The sequence below is a fragment of the Arachis hypogaea genome, chromosome 13, assembly GCF_003086295.3.
Source record: "Arachis hypogaea cultivar Tifrunner chromosome 13, arahy.Tifrunner.gnm2.J5K5, whole genome shotgun sequence".
NCBI classification, from domain to species: domain Eukaryota; kingdom Viridiplantae; phylum Streptophyta; class Magnoliopsida; order Fabales; family Fabaceae; genus Arachis; species Arachis hypogaea.
This window is the reverse complement of record NC_092048.1, coordinates 48,450,985-48,462,757: the sequence shown is the minus strand read 5'-3', so window position 1 is coordinate 48,462,757 and position 11,773 is coordinate 48,450,985.

Genomic DNA, 11,773 nt, shown 5'->3' with positions numbered 1-11,773 from the left:
CGGTTGCCCGGGTTCTCCTCGGTCTTTCCCTGCTGTCCTCTCTGTGTGGTCGGCTTCTCCTTGACCTTTTCCTGTTGTGTTCTTGATGTGGTCGGCTTCTCCTCTTTCGCTCCCTGTTGCCTTCTCGTTCTACGGTATCTCTTGTCGGCGACCGGGAGTAAATCATAGGATCTCGTCGTCTCTGGGTCACTTCCCTACTTTCATGGCTTTCTGACTCTGTCCGGGGCTCAGAGTGCGCCTGGAGTGATTTCGTCGGAGACTTCTTTCTCCTCTTTGGGGAGATCGGGAGCGCTCTTGACCAGGAGTCGGCTGATGACGCTCCCTACTGGCCACCTCTCGCTCTAGGTTTTGCACCATGTGGCGCAGTTCTTGTATTATTCTGGCGCTATCATTACTCATTCCTCCAAAGGGTCGTCTCTCGGGTTGCCGCGGGGGGGATCTGGTGCGCTCACGAGTGGGAGCCCCAGTGGCCACCCTGCCTTCCTACCCGCGTGGTTCGCCTCCATCGTCCACCGCCACAGTACCCAAAATGAAGTCCATGTCAGCGAATCCCCACAGACGGCGCCAATGTTCGGTACCTCGGGGTTCCAGACGGGTCAGGATAGATCCCTGGGAATTGGTGGGGATAAGCTTGAATATGGGCCTGGTGGAAGTGATGTGCGAGTGAACGACCTCTCGAGCTATTTGTGTAGATTGGGGGGAGCCACCTGCAATGACACTCCGACGCCCAAGTCAAGAAGTATGCAGGTAGCAGAGAGTAGGGTATGGTGACGTACCTTGGGGGAGGGGTAGGGCCCTCCCCATATATACCGTGTCAGAGGTGGGTCCCTCAAGGACAGACCCACCTTCCGTGAAGTTTTCCTTTGCTAGCTGTTGTCAACTGAGCTGGCTCTTTGGAGGAGAGGTACCCGGGTCAAGGTCCGGTTGTGTGGTGCCCAGTAAATCGGTCGCCCGAATCCAATGAGGCAGCACGTTGGCCGGGTCGGCCATGAGGCCAGCTGGGTTGGGCCGCAACACATACATTATATTCTAGTGGATTCTTATGTTTATCAATTTAAAAATAGTTAAAAAATAACTTAACATTTTGGAAAGAAAGTGGATAAGTGGAATAGTCGAACATGTTGAAGTCTTGATAACTTTGGGATTTAGGAATTACGAATTTGAATTTAGGATTAGTTTAGAAGTTAAGGCTAGATAATTAGATTTGATTTGGTAAATTTTTTTAAAGGAGGTGAAAATATAAATTTTTAGTTTTGTGTTAGTAAATAAAAAAAATCATATATTTATATTTGTAGTTTTAAAAGATAAAGATATTTTTAAAAGTAGTTAATATGGAGCTTTTTAAGATTAGTTTGTATTTATCAAAATTAAAAAATCTAGTATAATATAGTAATTAATTTTTAAATTTAATTCTTATATTTATATTTATTATAATATTTTAAATTTTAAAAATTATTTTTAAACATAATTATTGTTATTTATTCTTATAAAAAACTATTTTTAATTCATTGCTTTATCAAACATAAATATTATAATTTTTTATATATTATTTTAAAATTAAAAATTAAACCAACACATAGGGTACATACTAGAATCTTTAGATGAATTTGAATTTAGGATTAGTTTAAATGTTAAGGTTATATAGTTAGAGGACTAGACGAGCGTCTAAATTTTCTAAAATTTCTAGACACTACAAGAAAAATAGCATTTTGTCACACTTTTAAAGCATGCCAAAAAGTGTGAAGCCACAATTTGGGCCGCGCTTTTGCAGGGTTAACATGCACAAATGTGTCGGTTGCTCCATAGACACGCTTTTAATGAGTTATGACTACGCTTTCTTTGTTACCATGTTGTTAGCTATTACCATACTTTAAAAGCGTGACTGTATGTATCATCCTATAGTCACATTTTTTAAACTGCTCTCTGTGGGCATACAACCACGTTTGGAAAGTGTGCCAATAGTTGAAGATATGACTACGCTTTTAAAGTGTGTCAATTGTTTGGTTATGACCATGTTTATTGAGTGTGGCTGTCAATGACTACTGTACAATATGCCCACGCTTTTTAAGTGCGGCTATAAGTTAGCTCAGAAAACCTATTGTTCTCCTTTTTCAGTAATCTTTCTAATAAAACCTTCCAAAATTCATATATAATTTTAAATTATAATTTGAAAGAGTCATTCAAACAATAACAAAAATAATTATGTATAAATTTTAAATCAACTAATCCAATGTAATGCCTCAATTTTCGATAGATCTGGATCACTATCAGTTATTAGGAGCTACTTCTCAGTTAAACTAAAAACTCTAAACTCTACATATTAGAAAAAAATTAAAGAGCAAGCAATATCTAAATGATAAAAGAAATTAAACTAAGAACAATTAAGATAATTAACTAGAAAATGAAAATAAATTCAAATACTAAAAAGAACTTAGCAAGGGTTGATGGTTAAGGATTACTAACCACAACATAATAATTACAAAGAGTAAACTCAATTTGTCAACCTCTACAAATTGAGAAAAATCAATTAGACTTAATTAATTCTAATCCACAAGTTTTAGCCAACTTACTAATTGAATTAGTAAAAAATTAACCTTAGTGGAAACAAGATTAATTAATATCTCTAAATTATCAATCAACCTGGATATTAATATCTCAAGTTCACCCAAGTTTTCAACTCAAGCCAAGAATACAAAAATCTACTCTATAACTAAGTCAAGCATTTTATCAAATACCTAGAGTGCATAAACATAAAATATCATAAATTGCAAGAATAATAAAAACTACAACTACCCAATTTAAGAAAGCAATAAAAACAACTCAAGTAAACATGAATAAAACATAAAACATCAAATTGCATTAATAGAAAATTGAGAATTCAACCATAATTCATAAACTAAAATGACATAAACAAAAAAAACTAACAAAAGAATTCTATCAAACTAAATTAGTAGAAAATAAAATGTAATTAAAGCTAAACTAAAACAAGATTAAAAAATAAAACTAGAAAAAAAAACTAAATAAAACCCTAAGAATTCTAGAGAGAAGTTGGAGCTTCTCTCTCTAGAATTCACGAAAACATACTAAAAGAACTAAACCTAAAAACTAGATGGAAACTACTTAGAAAGTACTTCATTTTTCCCTTGCATTTTCTCCTTTTTTTTTTTTTTTTTTTGTCAGGTGGATTGGACAACCCCAATCCTAGGTACCTCAAATGGATTGGACAACCCACAATTCTAGGTACAAGTACACACACCCACACACTCCTCATATACTTACCAATTTTTTTCCTCGGATGCAGTTGGTAGGAGTTGAGCCCAAGACCTTTGAGATGGAGAGGGGGCGGAATGTCGTGTGAGTTAAGGCTCATTGGCCTTGTATTTTCTCTTTAAATAGATGTTTGGGGGCCTTTATGTCCTTTTTGGACTTTTTGGGGCCCAAAAATGAAGATACATATGTTTCATTAAATAAGGCCCGTGAAGTCGTTTCACACACGCAGAGAAAGCTCGCGCGAATATCTCTCTCACGCGAGGAAGTGCCGCTCGCGCAAATAATTCGCTTATGCGAGAAAGGTCTGCTCATACGAGCTTCCAAAAAGCTCCACTCCCAAACTGCTTCTCGAATTCACTTCTTCGTTCCATTCTTTTTTTTTCCTTTGAAGCCATTGATGTACCTAGACTCTGAAGTACTTGAATAAAATTGATCACGGAATCGAATGGCATAAAAGAGATTATATAAGAAATTAATTATTAAGAACATAAAAAACATCTTTTTCACACATACTTTATTGGAAGCAAGATTCGAAAAAACTTAATTAATTAAGCTAAAATTGTGTAAGTTTGTTGATAAATCCCGTCGTAGAGATCCATGTCCAGACATTAAAATTTTATAGGGACTTTAGCTCTCATGATTTCTTCTATAAAATGGTCTTCACTCCCTAAGGGTGTGGATTCTCGATCAGTTCGAGATCTTCTTCCCTTGAGGTCAGCTTCCAACTTTTCAACTTTTTCTCCAGCTACCTACATCGTCGAACTTCTCTACATAGGGCATGTTTAAATTCACGCTGTCGTTCCAACTCAATCTTGAGTGGTTCCAACTGACCTTGGTGTCCATGTACTAATTCCATGACTTCCGTCGGGTTTTGATCCTCTAATTGTCTGGGTTGGTGGACCTCCGAATTTATCCTCCATCCTCCTGGGTTTTGTGGATTCCTTTCTTCATTGAGATTCTTCGTTCTCCCAAGATGTGGGGTATAACAATTTCACGATCGTCGTTGTGTTAGTTTGGTTCTGAATCTAATTTTGATGACTATGTCCATCTTTAAGATGGTCGTCCGACATGGTTGGGTGTAGACTGCCAGGTCCCCGGCAACGGCTTCGATGTTACGAGGGTTACCTAAAATGAATGGATTTGGACATAAACGTGAGGCTAGACTTTTTTTTTTTTTTGGAATAAGATGCTCCTTTGTCTCCTTAGCAAGGTGATGTTGTCCGAGCTCTTTGAAGAGGATAGTGGGAGAAACCTACAAGAGATTTCGATACTTAAGTTAGTAAAGATTTTAGGTAAATTTTTAGTAGATTGGAATTTAAAAAATACCTGAAGTTGTCAGGACATTTATAATTATAGACAAGTCAATAACTATTTTATGAAGTGGTTCCACTTTTGATGGTGGATAATTGTTTCCTTATTATTTAAAGAGATTGATAAGATCTTCTTTTTAGATAAATAAAAAAAATTATAGAAATTGGTTACTTGTTTAAATGAGCAGCATTAGACCTGCGTGCTTCATCCGATCTCTGTGAGATCAGATAGTTCGTAATATAGATTTGAACATTAGTATTGTGGAACGTTGATTAGACTTCAATTATTTTGGGCCTCACTCTTAAAATCGGTCAGAGTATAAATAGATGCTATTAAACCAACCTTGCAGTGCGATACTTTTATTTTCTCAATTGGTATCATTATGGGCATCATTAATTAAGTCTAACACTTCTGTTCTAGCCCAACTTCATTTGACACGCTTTTACCCAACTTAAAATAGGCCAATAAACTTCGGTTTGGACTAATCTCATCATGCACAAAATGTTTTTTTTTCTTATTATTAATAAGTGGAGAAGATGCCCAAAATTTATTTTTTTTCCCATCTCATTTTATAGTTATAACTTATAACTCACTATATTAACTCAACAAATAATAAACTTATTATAAGGCTTTTTATATTATAACTTGGGATTTCATTTTCTTGCTCAATGATGATGAAACTCTTTTAATAAAACAGAAAAAAAAAAAAAATCACGCGAATGTGACTGGTTCATTATTCGGTCTCTTAAGTCTTAACTGAGAAATTAAGAATTCAAAAATAGGTTAGTGTGTTAGACATAAAAAGAATCTATCACTAGATATTTGTTTATCTTTAAATAAATGATAAATAGGCAAATAAAATCCATCTTTATATAGAACTTGTTTTAATGCCATTAAATTATTAAAAAAAAATTGTTTCAATAAAAAATATATTTTCTTTATTTTGTAGTGTGTAACAAAATTTTAATAGTAAAAATAAAAATAATAAAAAAACATCTTTTTTTAGAAGTTACAATTTATATATTTTTTAAAAAAGTTTATTTAAAAAATATTTTAACATAATAAATAAATAAATAATATTTTTATATTGTTATATTCAAATATAATCGTTAAATAAAAAGATATTTTTACATAAAATATCCAAATATAAAATTATTTTTATTTTAATAAAAAAAATTTTAAAATTACTTGAAAAAATTTATTTTTTTAAAAATTCATCCATATAAGCCTATAGAGATAAATATCAAAGTCCAAAACAAACGAGATTACTCTCAAGCCACTCAGTAAGTGGATTAAGGTTGGATCTCTTTCAAAAGAAGTATATATTCTTTTACGACGTTAGATTGTTGTTTAAACACTTGTCCAAAAAAAAAAGTGATTGTTGTTTAAAAACTTGGTTGTCACCATATTGATATTAAATGCCCCTTTATAGCCAAATTACTTTTTGATTATGTGATGCCCTATATATTCCGAATTTCAAATAGTTTTCTTTGTAGTGAAGAAGTTTAACAATCATTGGTATGTATTCTGTGATGTTGGAGCTCCTCCCTTGGGCAGTGGAAGGACTAATCACACTCCCTCAATACCCAACAGTGGCATATGTTTCCCATGGCGACACATTGGTCACCACACAAGAAGTTAGCTCATGTTAATTGGTTGGTGACGTCATCAGCAAGTAATTCCTTGAGCCAAGTCACTTCTGAATTTTATTCATCATTGTACTTGTTGTAACACATGTTTATTTATGAAAACGCTAAAAATTTGAAAAAGAAAAAGAATATTTCCGCAGCCAGGATTTGAACCTGGAAATTCAATCTCAGAATTTTCCAAAGTGCTACTGCGGATGTTGTGTTAATCAACTGCAAAACAATTTTTAAGAGTTCATAGTTGTAGAGTCAAATCCAGTTATTAGTTTGTTACACTTACCCTTCTGAAAATTAAGATGGAGCAAACCACACAAAATGCCATTGGATTATTAAGTAGCTAACAAAATTATCTTCTAGATTTAGTAATTTTGCACCAAATAGATTTTTTTTTGTGATTGTTTTGTTAACAACCAATAATACTTTTAGAAAATAAAAAAAATTATATATATAAAACTTTGGTTTGTATTTTTGTATGTTTTTGGAGTTTGTTAAATACAAAAGTCATTTGTTATTTATAATTTTTTTATTTTTGTTGTATCTCAAAATATTTTGAGAATATTTTTATTATATTTTTAAATAAAAATATTAGAATATTATCAAAATTTATTATTTTTTGCTATTACTTAGTCATTAACTCAATTCTTTTAGTCTAGTTTCTTTAGCCTAGTAATCCAACAATATATTTTATCTCATACTTTTAAATATTAATTACTAACATGGCCAAAAATAATAAATTCTAATAGTCATCTAACATTTTTTTTTAAATATTTCGAAGGCAATTTTGTTATTAAATTTGGAGAATAATTCTGTGACTTAATAATTCAAGGATGTGTGATTTACTAAGTTAAATTGAGGGAATTAGATTATGAGCGGGTTTTGTTAGATTTTAAAAAAATATCTTTTAATCTTTTACTATAAAAAACAGTTTTATATTTTTATAAAAAAATTTAATAAAATCTTCTTAAAATTTTATATTTTAGAAAACAAGATATTACTATTTAAAAAAATCCTTTTAAAACTTTATTCAACACTTTATAATTATAAACATATACTTTTTAAATAAATAAATAAATAAAGCATTTCTTTCGTAAACAAAACCAATTCAAATGGACACTATTTCGTATATCATCGTCATTCGTCAAAATTTCAAAAGGTGTGGACTGTGGAGCATATTGGTTTTGAAAAGGAATATAAGTTCTTTAAAGTATAGATTGCAAAACAATAGCCCAACATCCGCAATTTCCAGGTTCGAATCCTAGCTACAGAAATCATTTTTCCCTTTTTCATTTTTTGCCAAGTATTCCACTTCTGCCCTATATGACACCAAAACGTTAAATGGGTGAGTGATAAACCCAAATTTATTAAGCATACACAAAATCAGAAATTGCATTCTTATCTCATCTTTAAAAAGGGTTGTATGAGTTACTTTCCATTCTGCATATAAATGAACATGTGTTACAAGTTACATCAAGTACAATGACGAATAAAACTAGCAAGCTTCACATCTAATTTGAAGAGATCACAAAGGAGAAGAGCTTGATCGCTGTTTTTACATATATTAATGTCATATTTCAGAAGTTTCGGCATAGGCGAGCTCTTCAAATCCACGATGGTGTCGTCTTTCTCCTTCTTCGGACGCATCAACAGCACTCTACTAGTGCGTGGACTGGTAGACTTGGGGGAGCTGATCACTTTACTCAATAGGGAACTTAGTCGACATCTAGAGTAGTGGGACGCGCGATAGAGAAAGATGTATGTAGAGTTGGAGACACACTACCTTCCGGAGTAGGAGCAGTGGAGATAGTCTCATTAGAGGCATCAGGGAGAGATCACTCGCCTTGAGCAGAGCTTCGACATGCAAAATGCTGATTTGATTGATTTGAAGAGCACCATGAGCGACTTGTACAAATTTGTACAGCCGAAGCAAAGCGGCTCTTACAGTAGTGTACCGATGTTCCATTTAAACATTTGAACCTTCAAAACACTCACACTAGCATGGTTAAACCCAACAATAACATTGTTCTGCATTAAATGATTACTGTCTTGTGTATTATATATATACACACACATAGACACACGCATGCATTTTTTATTAAGAGGTATACTAACTTTTACAAAAAAACTATTGAGTGGTGAGGACACACCTATAAATAGAGATAGGAATCCGATAGTAGAAGGTTTCTAGAAGTATGTACGTTTGTATCATTCATTATATATGTAGCAGTTCTTGCTGCTCTCTTTCAGGCTTTCAACAGCGAAATTCTGAGTTGTTATATTAATTGGATCGATGGTTTGATAAGTGTGATTGATGTTAATTATTTTAAGGGTTATACTACGGTGATGATGTTTATTTTTTTCCTTATGTGATGAACTGAGTTGTCATAGCAATGGAGATGACACCTTTTATGTTTTTTCAAAAGAGTCGGATATAGTTTCAGAAGAATTCGATTCAAATTCCCTTCTAAGAGAATTATACGGTAAAGATGAAGTTGGTATAGAGAGAGATTGAGACAATGAAGAGCTGATAAGTATGGCTGTGAAACTGCTGTTGGTGTCATGGTGTGAGATGAAGCAGACCGAAGGCAGTAACTTGTCGGCAGTGGGCGGCTGGTTCGTTATGAGCCGTGAGCCGCTCTTTGTTAGCTTTTTTTTTTGTCATGCTCCTTGTTGGTTTAAAAGGATGGATCATGGGCCAATGTTTTATGTGGGTCACCAGTTTGATTGGGCATTCAATTTTGCTATTTGGACAATCATTGCTTCAAAAATAAATAACGAGCCTTCAATTGTTTGAAAGATGGGGTAACATCTTTTTTTTATTACTTCTCTAAAAATTGGATTTATGGATAAACCTTTAAATTATGTATAATTAAAAATCAATACATTTTGTACCTAAAAAAATGGGAATGGATCCTCTCAATTGTTAAAAAAAATTGACAATGTAAAGTGTGATCTCTAACCCTTCATTGCTCCCTCTCTCATTTATTCTTAGTCCCACTTATAAAATTAATGGTGAGAGATCACACTTTACTCTCTCAATTGTTAAAAAAATGGAGAGGATCTATTCCCCTAAAAAAATCAACAAGTTGTTATGTGTGATAAAATGAAGATGAAAATTTACATAGTTATAGATAAATGTTATTAGTTTTATTTATTTTCTAAATTATATTTAATTTGAAACAAAGAACCAATCTCAACAGGTGGAAGCAAAACTTCGGGTATGCGGCTACGAAAGCTGGCATATTGTTAACTCTGCAGGAGTGGCAGGAGGACTTGTGCTAGCTTGGAAGGACAGCATCAGTGTTCAAATTATTAGCAGTGGAGAATTCTTTTGGCAGCCGAAATTAAGGAAGTCGGAAGCAGTGAGGTATGGGAGTTCATTGGTGTCCATTTGAGTTGTTCGGAACAAATTCGATCCTTACAGTTTGAGGAGCTTACAACAATGAGCCAACACCTGGAAGGAAAAGTGGTAATAGAAGGCGATTTTAATGCTATAACAAGTCAAGGGGAAAAGGAGGGTGGAGGCCAAAAATCAGCAACCACCATTGCAACATTCACTAATTTTATTGACAGTAACGAATTAGTGGATATTGGAATGGTGGGGCGCCCTTTCACGTGGACAAATCGAAGACAAGGAGAGGATTTGGTGAAGGAGAGGCTTGACCACTATTTAGTTGGGATGTAATGGAAGTTGAAGTTTCCGAATGCAGTGGTGCCAGGCTCACAGAGTCAGGCTCGGATCATGCTCCAATTTTGATGGAAATCGAACCTCAATCCTGGCATAGTAAAAGGCGGTTTAAATACCAGGAATGTTGGTGTGGAGAAGATGATGTTAAGAGAATTGTTAGTGAAGTGTGGAGAATGGAAGTTGTAAGCTCGGCTATGTTCTCTGTGGCCCAAAAGTTGAAAGTTTGTAGACATAGACTAGTTCAATGGCAGAAAACTCACAAAGCAAACTCCCGGAAAGAAATTGAGGGCCTTCAAGCTAAACTAGAGGAGTTGCGGGTGGATGGAATCAATGGGGGATAGGAGGTTATCAGTTTGGAGGAGAAGTTGGAGCTGGCATATTTGAAAGAAGAGAGCTATTGGCAAGAAAAATCTAGAGTCAAGTGGCTAAAAGAAGGAGATCAGAACACTAGATTCTTTCACCAGAAATTTCAATCAAGGATGCGAAGGAACAGAATTTGGAGATTAGTGGGGAGGAACAATAAGATTGCATCGAAACCGGAGGATATTGCAAAGGTAGCTGAAGACTACTTTTGCGATATTTTTACTTCTTCTTGTTCGGCTGATCCGAGTCCATACTTAGAGGATTTGGAGCCTAAGGTTACAGATTCCATGAACCGTAGGCTCCAAAGGCCAGTAACTATGGACGAGGTCAAAAGAGCTACATTTAGTGTTCATGCTCAGAGTGCTCCTGGTGATAACGGGTTTACAGCTAAGTTTTTTCACTTTTTCTGGGATATAGTTGGAGGTGACGTTTTTAAGGCAGTGAGAAGTTTCTTTCACAGTGGCAGAATTCTAAAAAGTTTCAATCATACTCAAATTTGTTTGATTCCAAAGGTGCCAGATGCCAGTGATATGACTTAGGTACGACCGATCAGTTTGTCTTCAGTTATGTATAAAATTATTTCTAAAGTTATGGTGCACCGATGACGAACGGTTTTTCTATCAGTAAAGAAATATAAAAATATGATCGCATTGTAAGTATAGCTTCTAAACCAACAGAAAATCCTTTAGTACAAATGTTTTGGTTGTCACCAGTAACAAACCCCTTTAAAATTGATAACCGAAGTATTTAAACCTCGGGTCGTCTTCTCAAGGAACTGCAGGGAGGTGTTCTTATTATTGGTTATGAGTTTTGTAAATTGGGAGTTTTGAAAGCAAGGAACAAGTAATTTAAATGACAAGTAAAATAAATAAATAACTGTAAAATAAACTCTTGGCAAGGTATAAAAATTCGGAAGTCCTATCCTAGTTACTCCTATGAGAATTGAAGTTAATCCCACTTAGTTAACCTTTACGAAAGCAAGGGAAAGTCAAGTGAACTAATTAGTTAGATTCCCAAGTCCTAGCCAACTCCTACGGAAAGACTAGAGTTAGTGGAATTCCAGTCAATTAGCCGACATAACAATCAATCACGATAAGTTGATAACTCAAGAGCCTCCAGTTAATCAATTAAAGCCAAGAATATAAAAAGCTAAACAAGAATCATAAATCTGAAGCACCTCAATTGCATTAATAAGAGAAAATCAATCTAAACGTAGAGAGTTCATAAGCCAATTTGGCAACATAAGTAATTAAATGAGAGCATTAAAGTATCTGAAGGTAAAAGAGAAATATAAAGTAAAAGAAATATTGAACCTGATGAAGAGTTGAAATCCTAAATCCTGTAAGAGGATCCTAATCCTAAAACCTAAGAGAGAGGAGAGAACCTCTCTCTAAAAACTACATCTAAATCATGAAAAGTGAATAATTGAAGGCCTTCCTATGAATGGATACATTCTCCCACTTTATAACCTCTAATATGTGCTTTCTGTACTTGGATC